The sequence below is a fragment of the Anabrus simplex genome, chromosome 2 (assembly GCF_040414725.1).
Source record: "Anabrus simplex isolate iqAnaSimp1 chromosome 2, ASM4041472v1, whole genome shotgun sequence".
Taxonomy (NCBI): domain Eukaryota; kingdom Metazoa; phylum Arthropoda; class Insecta; order Orthoptera; family Tettigoniidae; genus Anabrus; species Anabrus simplex.
The window spans coordinates 202,870,593-202,889,229 of record NC_090266.1 but is presented as its reverse complement, the minus strand read 5'-3'; positions in this window follow the sequence as shown (position 1 = coordinate 202,889,229).

The following is an 18,637-nucleotide window of genomic DNA, read 5'->3' as shown; positions in this document are numbered from 1 at the left end:
CAGCCCGATTGGATGAACACACTGACTTGGAAATCGATATTAACATAATCATATATACAGCAAGTCTCGATAACTTGGACCTCAACTTCGGATATTTCCAACAAAATTATCGAAAATAAGATATTATTCTATAACACTCCAGCTACATGTTTTCACGCTAAGAATTTGGTAGATGAAGCTTAATATAGGGGCTGGTAGACAGGAAAAGTACGTACCAGGAGGAGGAATGATGGCCACTGTCCAAGCCGATGCTGACAAGTGCTGGCGAAGCTTTAGATTTGTTTATTGGTGTTATAGATACGACTTCATCCTTTAGACACTTCAGGACTGAGAATGATAAAATTATTTGCAAGCAACATAAAGAATTTTCATAGAAGAATATGACCATATTATTCAAACCTCCAACAATGACCAAAATGTCACAGAACAATCGCCGTCCTACAAGATTTACTGGAACAGTGTATGAATCATACTCTGGCTAACATATTGGATACCATTACAGCAATTTGGTGTCAATTTTATTGTACGGAAAATTCGCAGCGTAATACACCTTACAGATATTTGCAAGTAGGCGTACTGTAATTTTAACTTTGCTCAATTCAGTACCTGGCTGTATTATTTGTAATTATGTATGTTGTCTGATAAACATCGTTTACCTCAGTACGTTATCAAAAGTAATGTTATACTTCATAGTACCAGTTTTCATTCCTATAGATCATTTCATGTTACCAGGCGAGTTGACCGTGCGGTTAGGGGCGCGCAGCTGTGAGTTTGCATCCGGGAGATAGTGGCTTCGAACCCCACTCTCGGCAGCCCTGAAGATGATTTTCCGTGGTTTCCCGTTTTCAGACCAGGCAAATGCTGGGGCTGTACTTTAATTAAGGCCAGGGCCACTTCCTACCCATTCCCAGGCCTTTCCTATCCTATCGTCGCCATAAAACCTATCTGTGTCGGCGCGACGTAAAGTAAATTAAAAAACATTTCATGTTAGGAAAACAGTATTAATCTTATGGAACTAAAAGGAGTGAATACACCCTCTCCTAGGCACCCATAATTATTCCTCGTGGTTAAGGAATATTATAATGTACGGTTTTTGTATTATGATATAAATAAAACATGATGATGCATTTTTGCCCGCGAGTTATTGAAATAACTATTCAATATTATGCTATTTCATATATACATTCGCATGGAGGAAGCACAATGGTGAGAACAGCAATCCTTTCCTTGCCTTCCTAAATCTTCCTTCTGAGTTGCTTTTGTGCGTGTGACGCGTAATCTGTTACTCAGTGAATCACCGGCAGCATATCGCTGTTGAAGAGAACGTGTGTAATTTATTCCTTTAATATTAATACAGTGATTTATTTGAGTTGTGGCTGAGTCTGTTCATAAAAATTAGCAGTGGCAGGTACTTAGGAAGTCTGCCTCTGTGGTGTAGTGGTTAGTTTGATTAGCTGCCACCCCCGGAGGTCCGGGTTCGATTCCCACCTCTGCCATCCTGGAAGTCGTTCTCCGTGGTTTCCCACTTCTCCTCCAGGGAAATGCCGGGATGGTACCTAACGTAAGGCCACGGCCGCTTCCATTCCTCTTCCTTGTCTATCCCATGGAATCTTCACATCTCCACACAAGGCCCCTGTTCAGCATAGTAGCTGAGGCCGCCTGGGCGAAGTACTGGTCATTCTCCCAATTGTATCCCCCGACCCAATGTCTCACATTCCAGGACACTGCCCTCAAGCCTGTAGAGGTGGAATCCCTCGCTGAGTCCGAGCGAAAACCAACCATGAAGTGTCAAATGATTAAGAAAAGGTACTAACGATGTAGAAAAATCAAACTGTGTTGAATGTACTTATTTGTCTTTCTAGAAAGGATCCAGATAAAAGACTCAGCTAGGTTATTACAAGAAACTGCTGAAACAACAGTTTTTGTTGCTGTAGAAACCTAAATAAGCCCCCTCTAAACTCACTGAATATTAGATTTCACAAAAATAATTGTAGCTTCGTTTCTTCCCCGTTTTGCCCTGAAATTAAATACTGATTTTCCCCTATTTATAATAATCAGCTTATTTTCTTTCTATTTTGATCTTGAATTGAATACCGATATCCACAAATTAATGTGCCGCCGCTCTCCCGTGGTGTTGTTCAGCAGAGCAGCTCGATATTGCAACCGTGTTGTCATAAGAGCAATACTGTTTTCTTAACATGAGATGACCTATAGGTACAACTTTATTTCCCCTGACAAGATAGATTTTGTGCAACTCAGACACACCCTCTCCCTCTTTAGTAGGAGTTATCGGCAGTTTGTTGTGTTAAAATATTAAGTTCCCTCTAGGTGTCTGTCTATGAGCGAGCTATTCTGGAGAACCACCCAACGGATTCTGATGCGTGGCATGAAGGGCCGTGGAAGGTTCATGCATACATCAGGTGGAAAACAACGAGTGCCGTGTACAAAGAAATCTTGTAAGGCATATCATCATAAATTAAAAATTGCTCCTGTCCGTAGCTTATGCCTTTATGACCGCGCTTATATACCCGCATCGAAGTCAAGTTACCTTGCATGACTGCTGCAGCAGCGCCCTAAAGCGTAAACGTTTTGATCACGCCTTATATGAATGAAGAGCGAATCGGATTGAATGTGATAACACTGTGTAATCTGGACCGGCACCACATTGTTTAGCGATGTAATATTCGTAAGATACCTCAGTGGATAAGAGTGTCTTCGCTTATCAGCGTATGAATTTATTCAGTTGTCAACTTGTAGAGAATATCGTGGAGAAGAGGCAGCAGGATTTGCGAGTAATTAACACATAACAAATCAGGATACCCGTGGATGATTTATATATTAAAAAACTATCGTCTATTCTGTGCTGCCAATATTATAGACAATTTATTAAAATTTCCTCTACTCAGACCTAAACCGGCAGCTTTAAACATCTGAAAGACCAGTCAGTCGCTACGATAGCATGGTTCAGAAAGTTATACGAAACTGAGAGTAAAATACGCCCGAGGAAACTCTTCTGGCGTACCGCAGCCAGTACAGTAACAACTTTCCATCCTTTTGCACGATATGTTCACCATACGTTTGGGCTATGTCATAGATAAGGATAAAATTCATGTAGCACGAGTATCAAACGTCGCTTTATTTGAGTTAAATGGTGTAAAGGATGTTGTAGTAAGTCGTCAGGGTCCTAAAACCTAAACTGACTACTGAAATTGGCTACGTGTTTTACTATAGGTCCGCCTCTGTGGTGTAGTGGTTAGTGTGATTAGCTGCCACCCCAGGAGGCCCGGGTTCGATTCCCGGCTCTGCCACGAAATTTGAAAAGTGGTACGAGGGCTGGAACGGGGTCCACTCAGCCTCGGGAGGTCAACTGAGTAGAGGTGGGTTCGATTCCCACCTCAGCCATCCTGGAAGTGGTTTTCCGTGGTTTCTCACTTCTCCTCCAGGCAAATGCCGGGATGGTACCTAACTTAAGGCCACGGCCGCTTCCTTTCCTCTTCCTTGTTTATCCCTTTCAATCTTCCCCTCCCCCGCAAGGCCCCTGTTCAGCATAGCAGGTGAGGCCGCCTGGGCTAGGTACTGGTCATCCTCCCAATTGTATCCCCCGACCCGATGTCTTAAGCTCCGGGACACTGCCCTTGAGGCGGTAGAAGTGTGATCCGTCGCTGAGTCTGAGGGAAAATCCTACCCTGGAGGGTAAACAGATTAAGAAAGAAAGAAGAAAGAAAGTTTTACAAGAGACTAAACTAATTAAGCTGATATTTGCAGTTTGCTTTCCACTTCACACAATTTTTACTCACTAACTTCTCCGACGCGTCGAACTAATACTATACAGCAGGATCTTTCAAACTCCAGTGCCGCCTGAGGAGCAGTTCACTCCACAACTCACTCCTCACCTAGAGACGTACTTCAGCGAGCGAGTTGGCCGTGCGGTTAGGGGCACGCAGCTGTGAGTTTGCGTTCGGGAGATAGTGGGTTCGATCCCCACTGTCGTAAGTCCTGAAGTTGTTTTTACGTTGTTTGTCATTTTTCACACCAGGCCGTTCCTTAATGAAGGCCACGATCGCTTCTTTCCCACCCCTAGCTCTCTGCTACCCCATCACTACCATAAGACTTATCAGTGTCAGTTCGACGTAAAGTAACTTCTAAAAAGAAAAAAAAAATGATATGTATCACGCTTTTGCAGCTCGCGTCAGCTCTCTTCCAACGAGAGTGCAGACTGTCGAGGTGGATCAGAGCAGCGAGCAAGCATGCTGATTTTGACTAGCCTAAAGTCCGAAGCGGGTATATTTACACTGACTGACAGTGACAATGCAACACCAAGGAGGAGTGGTTCGAAAGGGATGAAAGTTGGGGAAAAACAGAGACGGCACGGATGAATAATTGATGTTTATTTCAAACCGATATGCAGGTTACACAATGCGCACGGCATCGACTCAGTAGGATGTAGGACCACCGCGAGCGGCGATGCACGCAGAAACACGTCGAGGTACAGAGTCAATAAGAGTGCGGATGGTGTCCTGAGGGATGGTTCTCCATTCTCTGTCAACCATTTGCCACAGTTGGTCGTCCGTACGAGGCTGGGGCAGAGTTTGCAAACGGCGTCCAATGAGATCCCACACGTGTTCGATTGGTGAGAGATCCGGAGAGTACGCTGGCCACGGAAGCATCTGTACACCTCGTAGAGCCTGTTGGGAGATGCGAGCAGTGTGTGGGCGGGCATTATCCTGCTGAAACAGAGCATTGGGCAGCCCCTGAAGGTACGGGAGTGCCACCGGCCGCAGCACATGCTGCACGTAGCGGTGGGCATTTAACGTGCCTTGAATACGCACTAGAGGTGACGTGGAATCATACGCAATAGCGCCCCAAACCATGATGCCGCGCTGTCTAGCGGTAGGGCACTCCACAGTTACTGCCGGATTTGACCTTTCTCCACGCCGACGCCACACTCGTCTGCGGTGACTATCACCGACAGAACAGAAGCGTGACTCATCGGAGAACACGACGTTCCGCCATTCCCTCATCCAAGTCGCTCTAGCCCGGCACCATGCCAGGCGTGCACGTCTATGCTGTGGAGTCAATGGTAGTCTTCTGAGCGGACGCCGGGAATGCAGGCCTCCTTCAACCAATCGACGGGAAATTGTTCTGGTCGATATTGGAACAGCCAGGGTGTCTTGCACATGCTGAAGAATGGCGGTTGACGTGGCGTGCTGGGCTGCCACCGCTTGGCGGCGGATGCGCCGATCCTCGCGTGCTGACGTCACTCGGGCTGCGCCTGGACCCCTCGCACGTGCCACATGTCCCTGCGCCAACCATCTTCGCCACAGGCGCTGCACCGTGGACACATCCCTATGGGTATCGGCTGCGATTTGACGAAGCGACCAACCTGCCCTTCTCAGCCCGATCACCATACCCCCCGTAAAGACGTCTGTCTGCTGGAAATGCCTCCGTTGACGGCGGCCTGGCATTCTTAGCTATACACGTGTCCTGTGGCACACGACAACACGTTCTACAATGACTGTCGGCTGAGAAATCACGGTACGAAGTGGGCCATTCGCCAACGCCGTGTCCCATTTATCGTTCGCTACGTGCGCAGCACAGCGGCGCATTTCAGATCATGAGCATACCTCAGTGACGTCAGTCTACCCTGCAATTGGCATAAAGTTCTGACCACTCCTTCTTGGTGTTGCATTTGCTCTGTCAGTCAGTGTATTAGACTAGGCTGCTTTGGTGTAATACACATTCATGTTCAAACTTACATGTAAATGGCACAAATAATACAGCGGAACTGAATGTTAAATACCACTGAGCGAGTTGGCTGCGCAGTTAAGACCGTGTAGCAAGCGGTGAATGGTCGGTTCGTACTCCACATTTGGCAGCCCTAAGGAATATCTTCCGTGATTTATAATTTTCACACTTAATTAAGACCACACTTGTTTGTTTTCAGTCCCGTTCCTATCCCATCGCCGCCCATAACCTATCTGAGTTAGGGTCTGTTGACACACACATATCCTTTACCTTCTTTTGACCGCTTGGTATTCGCACTAACATGCACGTATATACACTACGATAGCACTGTTCCATATAATGGCAACGAAATAGATCATTTCTGGCGAAACAGTTTTTTGAGTTACCGTAATTACCTCCAAAATTTCATATTTATCCTACATCATGCGGAAATACTTCTAAAATGTATTTTGTATTATTCTTGCTACTGATACCTTCATTAAATGCAACAATAACAAATTTTACACATTTTTCTGCTCGTGTAAGCTTCAGTGGCTCTTGTAAATAACCGGCATCCAGTATCCAGTAAAAATGACACAAATAGAAGTGAGGAAAATGACAGCTCCAAGAGAATTACAAACTAGACGAACAGTTGAAAGTTCTGTTTGTCTCTTAAGGGGGTCATACACTAGTCATGCCATGTTTAGTTACCACTTGACAAAAATATGACTATTTCCTACATTATTTCAAGTAGGACATTGAAAATCAATATGAAGATATATAACATTCTAACCTATTGCTTGATATAGTAAAAATCAAAATTTAGTGTAAAGTATCCACATTATTAATGAATAACTTTTGATAAAATTATTAACCACATGGTATGACGAAAACATGGTAACTCTTTAAATATGATCTTAAAGGTTTTTTTCTTTCTTTTGAATTATTTTATTTATTTATTTATCGTATGATGTGCACAGATAGATTATATAAATAAGTATACAATATATACACAATATATACAAGCAGAAGCCTATAGTTCCAAATCAAGTCCATTGATCCATTTCAAGGCCTCCTCAGTTGCGTTATGAATGTCCTCCAAAGGACCTTGAAATGCTCTCCGTGGACACTCGGCAATTACGTGGTGGATGGTCTGTGAGGTAGCTCCACAATCACACCCAGAAGACTTCTGCCAGCCCCATTTATAAAGCGTATAGCCGCATCTTCCTTGATTGACTCTTATCCTGTTTAGAGTCCTCCATTGACGTCTGGGTAGATGGAATCCAGGAGGTTGAACATGAGGTAGAGTCACAAGATGTTGATTGGGAACAGAAGACTGCTGCCATTGGTGTAACCAGGCGTTCGTGATGAAGAACCCAGATTCTTCCAGTGTAAGTGCAGTGCGCCAGGGTGGAGATCTAGACTTAAGTCGAGGAGGGGCAGGTTGAGTAATATCCTGGTGAACGGGGAGGTTGGAGTCCTGGCTGGTCTTCTTCCACAGTTTTAGAAGAGCTTCAGACCTTCTTAAGCAAGGCGGAGGAATATTACTGAGTGTAGGCAGCCAGGCCACGTTTGTAGAGCGAATACAACCGGTTATGATGCGCATTGTTTGATTTAGTTGAGCATCAATCTTCGCAGTATGAGCACTGTTCAGCCAAATTGAAGCGCAGTATTCAGCAACTGAATAGCAAAGAGCTAGAGCAGTAGATCTCAACACTTGGTTGTTTGCGCCCCAAGATGTGCCGGCTAATTTTTGAAGAATATTATTCCGACTTTTAATCTTGGCGGCTGTGTTGTTAATATGATGTTTATATGTTAGGGATCTGTCTAATGTGACACCTAAATATTTTGGGAAAGGACAGTGTTGTAAGGATTGATTTCTGAATGTTATTGAAGGCTTGTAGTTGGCAAATTTATTTCTGAGATGAAACACAGATACAACAGTCTTTTGGAGATTTGGACGGAGACACCACTTTTGGAAGTATGTATCTAGCTTTTCTAGATCTGCTGTAAGAATTTGTTCAGCTTCTGGAAAACTTGGTGTTTGGCTAACCAGTAGTATATCATCTGCGTAAATAAATTTCCTGGACTTAGTTGCTGGTAAGTCAGCAGTATAGAGGTTGAAAAGTAAGGGTGCCAGAACAGATCCTTGTGGAAGTCCATCATTCAGTTTGTAGGTTTTGCTTACTGCATCATCCGAAAAGATCTGAAAGTTTCTGTTGCTAATCATATTGCCAATGAGATTAGTAAGCTTGACACAGGGGATGGCAGAGATAAGTTTTAGCAGAAGCCCTTCTCGCCAGACAGTATCATAGGCTGCTGATAAGTCTAAGAAGACAGCCATACTAATCTTCCGATTCTCAAATCCATTTTCAATATGAGAGGTCAATGCAAAAATTTGGTCAGCGCAATTTCTTCCAGGTCTGAAGCCAGCTTGTTCTGTGGGAAGGAGATTATTGATGGTTTCTGAGATCCTATTGTATATTAGTCTTTCCAGGAGCTTTAGAGTAACACTTAGCAGTGCAATGGGTCTGTAGTTTTCCACTCTCAGAGGGTCTTTGTTGGGTTTCAAGATCGATATTACTTTTGTCTTCTTGAATAGTGAAGGAAGGTTACCTGTCTCCAAAATATTGGAGAAGAATTTGGTGAGCCAAGTGATTGTTGCAGGTCCAAGATGTTGCAGGAATTCAGGATAGATGCCGTCTATACCTGCTGCTTTCCCGGATTTTATGTTCTTGATGCCTTCTAGGGTTTCCTCTCTTGTGAAAGGACAAGAGAATTGGGATGACTGTTTTGCTAATTGCTTTTTATGTTTCAGTGCTGACCGGATTTCCCTTACAACTTGTTTATCTCTATTGATCTTTGAGATAGAGATCATGTGTTTGGCTAGATCATTAATGTTAACACTCAGCTTCTGCCTGCCAGCTGGCTTTGATGAGTCAAGCTTTCTAATGAGAGACCAGGCCTTTCTACTTGAGTGGGTAAAATCAAGAGATGACACAGTGTCGTTCCAAATTTGTTTTCTATTGTCATTCAGTGATTGAATAAGTTTTGTGGCTGTTTCATTGCTGCCATTTTCCTCAAATTCCTTAAGAAGGCTCTCGCTCTCTGCAGTCCATCCAGGAATATATTCTTTACGGCATCCTCTTGGAATGCAGCGCCGAGCAGCACCTTTTATAACTCCAACAAATCTGTCATAGTTATTAAAGGTTGGCTTAATCCATCTTATATTTGCATCAGTTTGTTCTTTAAATTTTTTCCAATTAGCTTTTTTAAAGTTTCATCTAGGTTTCGGATAAGATCGAATGACAGGAATATACATGCCAATTTGGAGTATGACAGGCCGGTGTTGACTATGAGGGAAACTGTTGAGAACTGAGCGAAGTATCTGGTTTGGAGAGTTTGGGGATTGGGTTATGAAGGAAAGATCTGGAGTGTATTCCTTACCCCATCGGGCGGAGAAGAAGGTTCCCTTTTCTTTAGCATCATAGATTAGTTTAAGATTTTCCATGTCCATCCAGTCAACAATTGCCTCCCCATTTAGATCATTTTGTTGATAGCCCCAACATGTGTGATGACTGTTGAAGTCTCCTATGATTACGGTTGGGTGTTGTAAGGATGGTAGAGGAGGAGTGGGCCACATTGTGTTTGGTGGCTTATATACATTCATTATTGTTAGATTATTGATTTTAATTGTGACAGTGAAAATGTCATCACTTGAGGTACAGTCGACTACTGCGTAGTTAGTAATATTGTTTCTCACATAGGTAGCTAAGCCATACATCTCGTGGTTATTGTGAGCCACTAACTTGAAGCCTGGGATCTTGCCTCTTGTTCTTCGTTGCATTTCATTGGCTGTATGAGTTTCTTGTAGCGCAATGACATCAATCTGTTGACCTTTCAGAATTTTAGCTAGACACTCGCATTTTTCTCTGCTGATGCCTTCGATGTTAAGATGGCATATTCGAATTGAAGGTCCGATTTTTCGGCTATAGGCTTCCGGGTCCTGATAAGGACCGATTTCTTCATTACTCTGTGCATTATGACCGAGAGGTCCTTTCAGACAGTTCGATCGCATCTCTTCGCCGTTGCTTTCTTAGCACCACCCGGGGGACACGTGTAGGGTAATTTAAGGTTTCACCTACGGACGTAAAGCAACGCTCGTCCCCCTCTTTTGAATTAAAACTGACAGAATATTATAGAGGATGGACTAAGATGAAATCTCTAAGTGCATTCAAATTAATTTGGCACATTTTTAAAAATATACATATAATTTTTACTTTTTATGACTTGTTTATATCATTACATTAAGCCTAAATTTTGTCTCAGTTCCATTGTTTTAGTTCACCCTCTATAGAATTCCTATTTGACCAACTGTGCAAAGTTTTATTTAGATCAGTGAAATGGTTCTTGTGATATTACGTTTCCTGTTTGAAGAAAATAAGTTTTCAGGAAATCGCATGTAAAGTTATCACACACAGTTCTTCTCACCGTTCACCTTAGAAGGCTCCACTGCCATATGTTATACGCTCTGTGTGGATGTTCTAGGATTGTTCTTCCCGTCTGAGTCTTTGCCTAGTCCTTCTAGCCTCCAAAGTTGAGGTTATTTTTTACTTTTCTTCAGCTGAATCTACACATACCTTGTCAAACTTGCTCAAAACTTCCACGGTATTCTTCCCAACTTTGATTTCCAATACCTTCAGTACTTGTAGACTACGGTACTGCTATCTCCATCATTAAAACTGGCCACTACACCGTAGGTTGCTATTTGAACAATTTTATTATCATTGCATCATGTTTTGGGACAAATGGACCAAACTTTACAATTGAATGACTCATTTGCATTTTTGTTTCTAAGTTTTAGACATCTTCTCGGTAACTCTGTTTTGCCAACCCAGATATATTACTTCCAGATAATTTCACATTTCTATGACACAATTTACAACACAAATGTTCTCTTATATTACCCACTAAAGAAGAAATATCTATAACCATACGACACGCTGTCAGTATCCTTAACATCACTGACGGGTGACATAAGCTCTGGCCCAAGTTTCCTGGCTGATGCACTAGGCCTACTGGTTACGTCAATAATAACATTGCCATTATCACCTCTCTCTTCATTAGAAAAGCGATTTCCACCAAATCTCCTCTTTTTCCGTCTTCTTGCAACGTTCCCTTTCTTATGTATTATGATCACAATTCACAACACAATGTAATAGAAGCACGTGGAAAATTTCAAAACAAACTGCTACTACCGCCACGGAGTACACAACAGGAAAATTGGAAATAGAAATTCAAAGCTTCCCACTCTCAAAGACAACTCACTAAACCAAGCATACAGGCATGGCTTACGTATATACTAACCATGCAGCCAGTGATATAAGAAATTGACGAAACGAGAAACCACACAACAGTCTGGCGCTGTACATTTGTATCTATTGCTAAGTAGCCACGCCCACCACAATATGCAAGCTGCCACTAAAATGCAAATATCTCTAAAACAATTAGGAATTTTTACATAAAACTTCGTATCTATATCTAGAAAGCCTCAACTTTTCTTATGAGATTTATTCTTTTAATGACATTTTTAAAATAACCTACTGTATTAGGCCCCTTTAAACAACAAGCATCATCATCAATCTACTGTATGACCCCCCTTAAAGAACTTGGATAACAAAATGTTATCCCGTTACGAATATTTTATGGAGTGTTACCTTCACATACAGATACAACGGGGAGCACTTTGGTGAAAAGAAACCAACGCCAAGTGAAATTTCTGAACAACTTATTTCAAAAATTGAAGTAATATGGATAAGTGCCTTTATTCCCATTACCACCCAAGCTCGAGTTTCACAGATAAGTAAGCCATACAATGAAAAATGAAGAAAAGTTCTGAAATCAAAACTCTGTAAATGAACTCAAAAGTATGGATTAAATTTGGATAAAGAATAGGTTTAAATAAACTTTTTGATATAGCAGCCCAAATATATCCTAGCTCTGATAGGTGAAATAGTGAGGAAATGAAGGAATTTCCTATTATTAACACTAGTTTTTCAAGAGACCACGCATCAAAATGGTCATAACTAGTATTTATGGAGAATTAAATAAGAAACTACACAAAAGGGGTTGGGAAGCAAAAGAAGTATGAAAGATTTGTGAAGTATAATGAAGAAAGATAAGATGATGCACGAAAGGACTTGGAGAAATTAGCAATCGGCCGTCGCACATTCCCGTTTCCTTCATATGTTACTTGCAACATTATTCCATACGCACATTTTCTAGAAGTCATATGATGATATCATAATGCAGTTACGTGCACAGTAGAGGCAATTACCCTCATCATCATCATCATCACTATCATCTTGAGATTAACAGTCGTAACCATCAACCTCACAGATAAGTGTTAAATTGCCTTCAATAGCATCTGTTTGTCACAGAACTGGTGTTTCGGACCGAACAGTATCAGCCATTGTTAGCGCAGTACATCAACAAAGTGGATTGATCACAGATTCAGACAAGAGCAAAGTAATTGACAAGTACAAAGTACCAAAGAAGGCTTACTAGCAAGTCGGATCATGAACCTACGTGTTCGAGGAAGTTAAAATTTACAGACTGTACATTCAAGGAAAAAAGTATTACTATTGCGCTGGAAAGAAAATGAAAACGTCTTGGAGGAACACGTTATACTTGCAAGCGAGCCTCAGTCAAAATGTTTCGGACATTCTACTCCAGAAATAAGCAGTTCACTTAACATCATAAATAGTGTTGTCTATTATTTTGCCGGAAAGGAAAATAAGAAGTACAAATATGACAACAAATCGATGTTACGGAGCTGTTAAAAGTATAGGAACTGCTGCGGAAATTATTTCTCTGCATGAAAAATAAATAGGAAGATCCTTGCAAGGGATGGGTTGTATCTTCCATGGCAAGACACACGTGCAGCTATTTAGACAGGAAGGCTGCAGGACTAATGCACTATTCCGCAGATATAGTGAAGAGACTTCTTGGTTGTGAAGAACTCCCGTTGTATTTTCAACCATTATGTCTGTGATTTGAGCAATGAGCATAAGGCACATGTTTTTCTGAACTATAAAAAAGTAACCCAGGTAAACTTTGTCATTCACATTATCTCACAAGTGCACACCATATTCTTCTTCTGTATGTTAGTAGTGAAAATCATTTACAACTTCAGTATATCTTGGACGAATATGTGACGAACGTGTATGCCTCTGTTTGGTTTCACATTAAGCACAAATCATCTTGCATTCATGTACCGCAACATTTATGAAGTTGACTAAATTATCAGAATACCTTCCATAGCATCTGTTGCTCTACTCCTTACTGTCCTTCATCCAGCAAAACACAAATGCATGCAATATATAGGGTGAAAATGCATCACTGTAAATAATCTCAAAATACTCATAAATGACAGGCTGTGTGGCTCAGACGGTTGAGGCGCTGGCCTTCTGACCCCAACTCGACAGGTTCGATTCGGACTCAGTGCGGTGGTATTTGAAAGTGCTCAAATACATCAGTCTAATGTCGGAAGATTTACTGGCACGTAAAAGAACTCCTGCGGGACTAAATCGCGGCATCCTCGTGCGTCAGAAACTGTTAAAGTAATTGGTGGGACGCAAAGCAATTATCATTATTATTATTCATAAAAAGTAGTTGCATAGTGTCAGGTGGCTTGCAGCAGATAAAAAAAATTATTGATCAAGTTCAAATTTTCTCAGCTTAGAAACCATAATTTAAGGCAACTTTTGCGCACTATTAGAAATCTAAATCAAATATTTAAATTATCCCCTATGTTTCAGCCCACTTTAATGTTTTCCCATAGAAGCCATCTCACATCCCCATTTCCTTTACATGTTACCTACAACATGATTACACAAGCACTCTACATTTGCTAGAAGTCATTCCAGTACATTTACGTGCACAGTAGAGCTGTCAGAAGAAGAAGGAACACTACGTCAACAGGCTCAGCATTCATCGTTGTGGGTTCATTGTCCGCCTGTTTAATGATGCATTCGAATAGTTCAGCCCACGGTTAACATTTCTTTTCTGTTATTTGCTTTACGTCGCACCGACACAGATATGTCTTATGGCGACGATGGGATAGGAAAGGCCTAGGAGTGGGAAGAAAGCGGCCGTAGACTTAATTAAGGTACAGCCCCATCATTTTCCTGGTGTGAAAATGGGAAACCACGGAAAACCATCTTCAGGGCTGCCTACAGTGGGGTTCGAACCCACTATCTCCCGGATGCAAGCTCACAGCTGCGCGACTCTAACCGCACGGCCAACTCGCCCGGTAGTTAACATGTTAGAAGAGATTCCATTTTCTCGGGAAGTACAATTCATACTTCGAAAACAATCATACCACTGATTTTATCATATCCATAAATCAAATGCTATGAGCCCCTTGATAACATCACTGAGAGTGAAATCACAGTTTTGGTACATTGAACGGTTTATGAGTTATTTGAGATGAACGTCTTGGCTGACATACTCTGACTACTGAAAGTCTGCAGAATTGCAAAAAGACCTCGACAATGTTGTGAGATGGACAGCAGGCAATGGTATGATCATAAACGGGGTTAAAAGTCAGGATACGATTTTCACAAATAAGAAAAGTTCTCTCAGTTTAATTACTGTGTTGATGGGGTGAAAGTTCCTTTTGGGGATCATTGTAAGTACCTTTGTGTTAATATAAGAGAAGACCTTCATTGGGGTAATCACATAAATGGGATTGAAAATAAAGTTTACTGATCTCTGCACATGATTATGGGGGTATTTAGGGGTTGTAGTAAGGATGTAAAGGAGAGGGCACATAAGTCTCTGGTAAGACCCCCATTAGAGCATGGTTCCAGTGTATGGGACCCTCACCAGGATTACTTGATTCGAGAACTGGAAACAATCCAAAGAAAAGCAGGACGATCTGTTCTGCGTGATTTCCGACAAAGGAGTAGCGTTACGAAAATGTTTCAAAATTTGTTCTGGGAAGACTTAAGAGAAAGGAGACGACCTGCTCGACTAAGTGGTATGTTCCGAGCTGTCAGTGGAGAAATGGCGTGGAAGGACATTAGTAGACGAATAAGTTCGAGTAGTGTTTTTAAAAGTAGGAAAGATCACAATATAAAGGAGGAATTCAGGAGGACAAATTGGGGCAAATATTCGTTTATAGGAAGGGGAGCTGCGGATTGGAATAATTTACCGAGGGATATATTCAATAAGTTTCCAGATTCTTGGCAATCATTTAAGAAAATGCTAGGAAAAGCACAGATAGGAAATCTGTCACCTGGGCAACTGCTCTAGATGCAGATCAATGTTGATTGATTGATTGATTGATTGATTGATTGATTGATTGATTGATTGATTGATTGATTGATTGATTGATTGATTGATTGATTGATTGATTGATTGATTGATTGATTTTTCTGTGGAAATCGAATCTGAATATCATAGTTGGTGTAAATCGCCATAAGATATACATTATGCTATTTAAAATACACGTCTCTTCACTTAACTTTCATTAATCGCGTACATTAACTTCAGGGCGAAAGACTGTAAGAACATTTTGATCAATTCCGCGCTGTCTACGCACATGCTCAGTTCAACGATGAGATGTATGGTATTATTCCGTGGGTTCTATATATTCAATATTGTTCTACGTGGGTGACAAAATTGTCTGCCCTTCTGAAGTCTTGATTGGAATTCTATGGAACATCCATAGAAAAAATTCTGACGTCCGCTTCACTCCCAAATTGCAACGATCAGCTCCATGACCTACTCGTACGTTCACCAGAGCTCTTCAGAAATAATTGGCTGCCATTCAAATATCTGCAGGAGAAAGTCTCCCCAGCGGAGGATGAACTATGGTAGAGGACTGAATGAACCTACAGTACATTGCTAGGCAATCGGCAAAGGCGAACGTTTGTCGGCTGTTTCAGGAAGACATGCAATTATTTCCGATCAACAGGTTTTCTAAGCTATTTGTTTTTACGCCGCACCGACACAGACAAGTCTTTCGGCAACGATGGAATAGGAAAGGGCAAGGATTTGTTAAGTGGCCATGTCCTTAATTAAGGTACAGCCTTGCAGGATTGCAGATGCTGGCTCCAAGAACACCATCTACCGATTGCATGCTTAAGCATCGTGACCAAACTGCATAGTCAGCTCCATGGGGCCGATCAGTGGAATTTATATTGAAGTGAGAACTTTAACCCGCCTCTGTGGTGTAGTAGTTAGTGTGATTAGCTGCCACCCGCGGAGGCCCGGGTTCGATTCCCGGCTCTGCCACGAAATTTGAAAAGTAGTACGAGGGCTGGAACGGGGTCCTCTTAGCCTCGGGTGGTCAGCTGAGTAGAGGTAGGTTCGATTCCCACCTCATCCATCTGGGAGTGGATTTCCGTGGTTTCCCACTTCCCCTCCAGGCAATTGCCGGGATGGTACCTAACTTAAAGCCACTGCCGCTTCCTTCCCTCTTCTTTGTTTATCCCTTCCAATATTCCCATCCCCCCGCAAGGCCCCTGTTCAGCATAGCAGGTGAGGCCGCCTGGGCGAGGTACTGGTCCTTCTCTCCAGTTTTATCCCCGACCCAGAGTCTGAAGCTCCAGGACACTGCCCATGAGGCGGTAGAGGTGGGATCCCTCGCTGAGTCCGAGGGATAAACCGACCCTGGAGGGTAAACAGATAAAGAAGAAGAAGAAGTTAACTTTAACAAAAGGCATTTTTCAGATGCGCTAGAACATAACAATTTCTTTCAAAGACGTTAGGCGGACTATAATAATAATGTTATTGCTTTTTACGTCCCACTAACTAATTTCGACATTTTTCAGAGACGCTAAAGTTCCGGAATTACGTTCCGCATGAGTTTTTTTACGTACCAGTAAATCTATGGAGACGAGGCTGGTGTATTTGAGCACTTTCAAATACCACCGAACTGAGCCAGGTTCGAACCTGCCAAGTTTGGGTCAGAAGGCCAGAAGGTCAGAAGAACCGCCTGAACCACTCAGACCGGCGTTAGGTGGACTACTAACGCGTAAAATATATTTCGTCAACAAAAACCAAGAATAAAGAGGCATTGTAACAGAGTTATAGAAGTCAGAATCAGGGAAGGTAACAATTGGCTAAACAAACGGCAATTTTTATGGAATTCTAATAATAGCTTAAGTTGGTGTAATAGCGTATAACGAGTGTGGTTACAAGCGATGAACTTCTCAATTATCCACTTAATATTTTGTGGAAATTAATTTAGACCCTGCTCACACTCATAGGAAATAAGGCACAATTGAATGTTAATGACTCCGAGGCACATAAATTGGACTACATAGGAAACTAATTTTATAGAGAACTGCTATCCGTTAGAACATTTAATCATGTTTTAAGTTTGGCTACCAAGCGAGTTGGCCGTGCGGTCAGGGGCGCGAACTGTGAGCTTGCATTCGGGATATACCGGGCGGTACAGCTGCCCCTATTCACTCAGTTTTATGCAATGCGCTGATTATAGGCTAACCTAAAAGTATTGACCTTGGCTAGTCACAGCAATGTCTGGTCTTACTACGGTTTCTATAGTTCATATATTCGTGTCAACGAAATCAGCATTAGTGATAAAATACCGAATGATGGTAAAGAATCGTAAAAATTCTGTATCATAGAAACGTCATGTACTGAGAATATGATGGCTCAATTACTAGAAGCAGTATTGACATACGAGCTGTACGTGACAAGTCATGGTAGTCGAGCGTGTTGGAATTTAGAGAAGGAAACGATGCTTGTTAGTTGGAGGTTCGAGTCCGATGTAGGAATTATACTTTTATTTAAGTTGTTAATGTCCGTGTGAGTCGCGTGTTTGAAGACAAATCTAAATCATGATCAGTTCTCATATTGCAGGTACACTGTCCCGTTTGTTTTTAGGTATCTCTTAAAAGAGCTATTTGCATTAAAGTAAGCTATTACCGACTGAGGTTCAATGGGATTGCGTATGGCGTTTCGATTAATGAAGCAAACGTTTAAAATGACCACCTCCTTCGTTAATGCAAATCGGAACACGGTGGAGGAGAGACATTCTTGTTTGCTGCAACAGTGATGAGCCTTCGTAAAGGATTCGGGCTCTCTGCCCCCCTGTTCATAGGATCTTTCCTTTAAATAACCCCAGAGGAAAAATCTAGAGGAGTAAGTCGGCCATGTGACATCACCCTCTCGTCCAGTCCATCGTCAAGGATATGTCCTATGCCAGTTGTTCCGTACTGCCAACGGCCAGTGTGGAGGAGCTCCATCCTGCTTGAACCACATCCTTAACCGTATCATAACGGACACAACCTCCAATAAGAGCGGGAAGCATTCAAGAAAAAACTGTAGATAGCGTCGTCCCGTGAGGTTTCCTTCGAAGAAATCGAGCTACCCTTGTCTAATGAGAGTTTTCAAGGCTTCAGTAATGGAAGTTGTGACGCTTAACAGTTTCGTTGTTGTGATAGCTGGATCAGTCACTAGAGAGAATGCCCGTTAAGAAATCCGCACCAGCTTTAACTCTTTGCAGTATCCATGGCGAAAATTCTATCCGATTTTGAAAGTCATCTCCGAAAAGTTCCTGGCTTAGTTGTTGATGGTAGGGGTGGAATTTATGACGAATTTATGTGCAATATAGAGTAGATAGATAGTTGATGTTCAGTTCCTTTCCAATGACCCTTGAGCTTGTATGCGGGTTGTATGTGATTGCATTGGTGCGACGTAAGAAACTTGTAAAGAGAATTGTAACTTTGGTGGATAGTTCCTCATATCATATTCCAGAGAATCAGTGGCAATCCTAGACCAGAATGCATTGGCAATGATGCAAGAATTGAAGTATTTCTTACTCGCGCGTGTACCAGGCCGATGCTGATATTTCCTCGAGCCCACAAATGAAACAGGA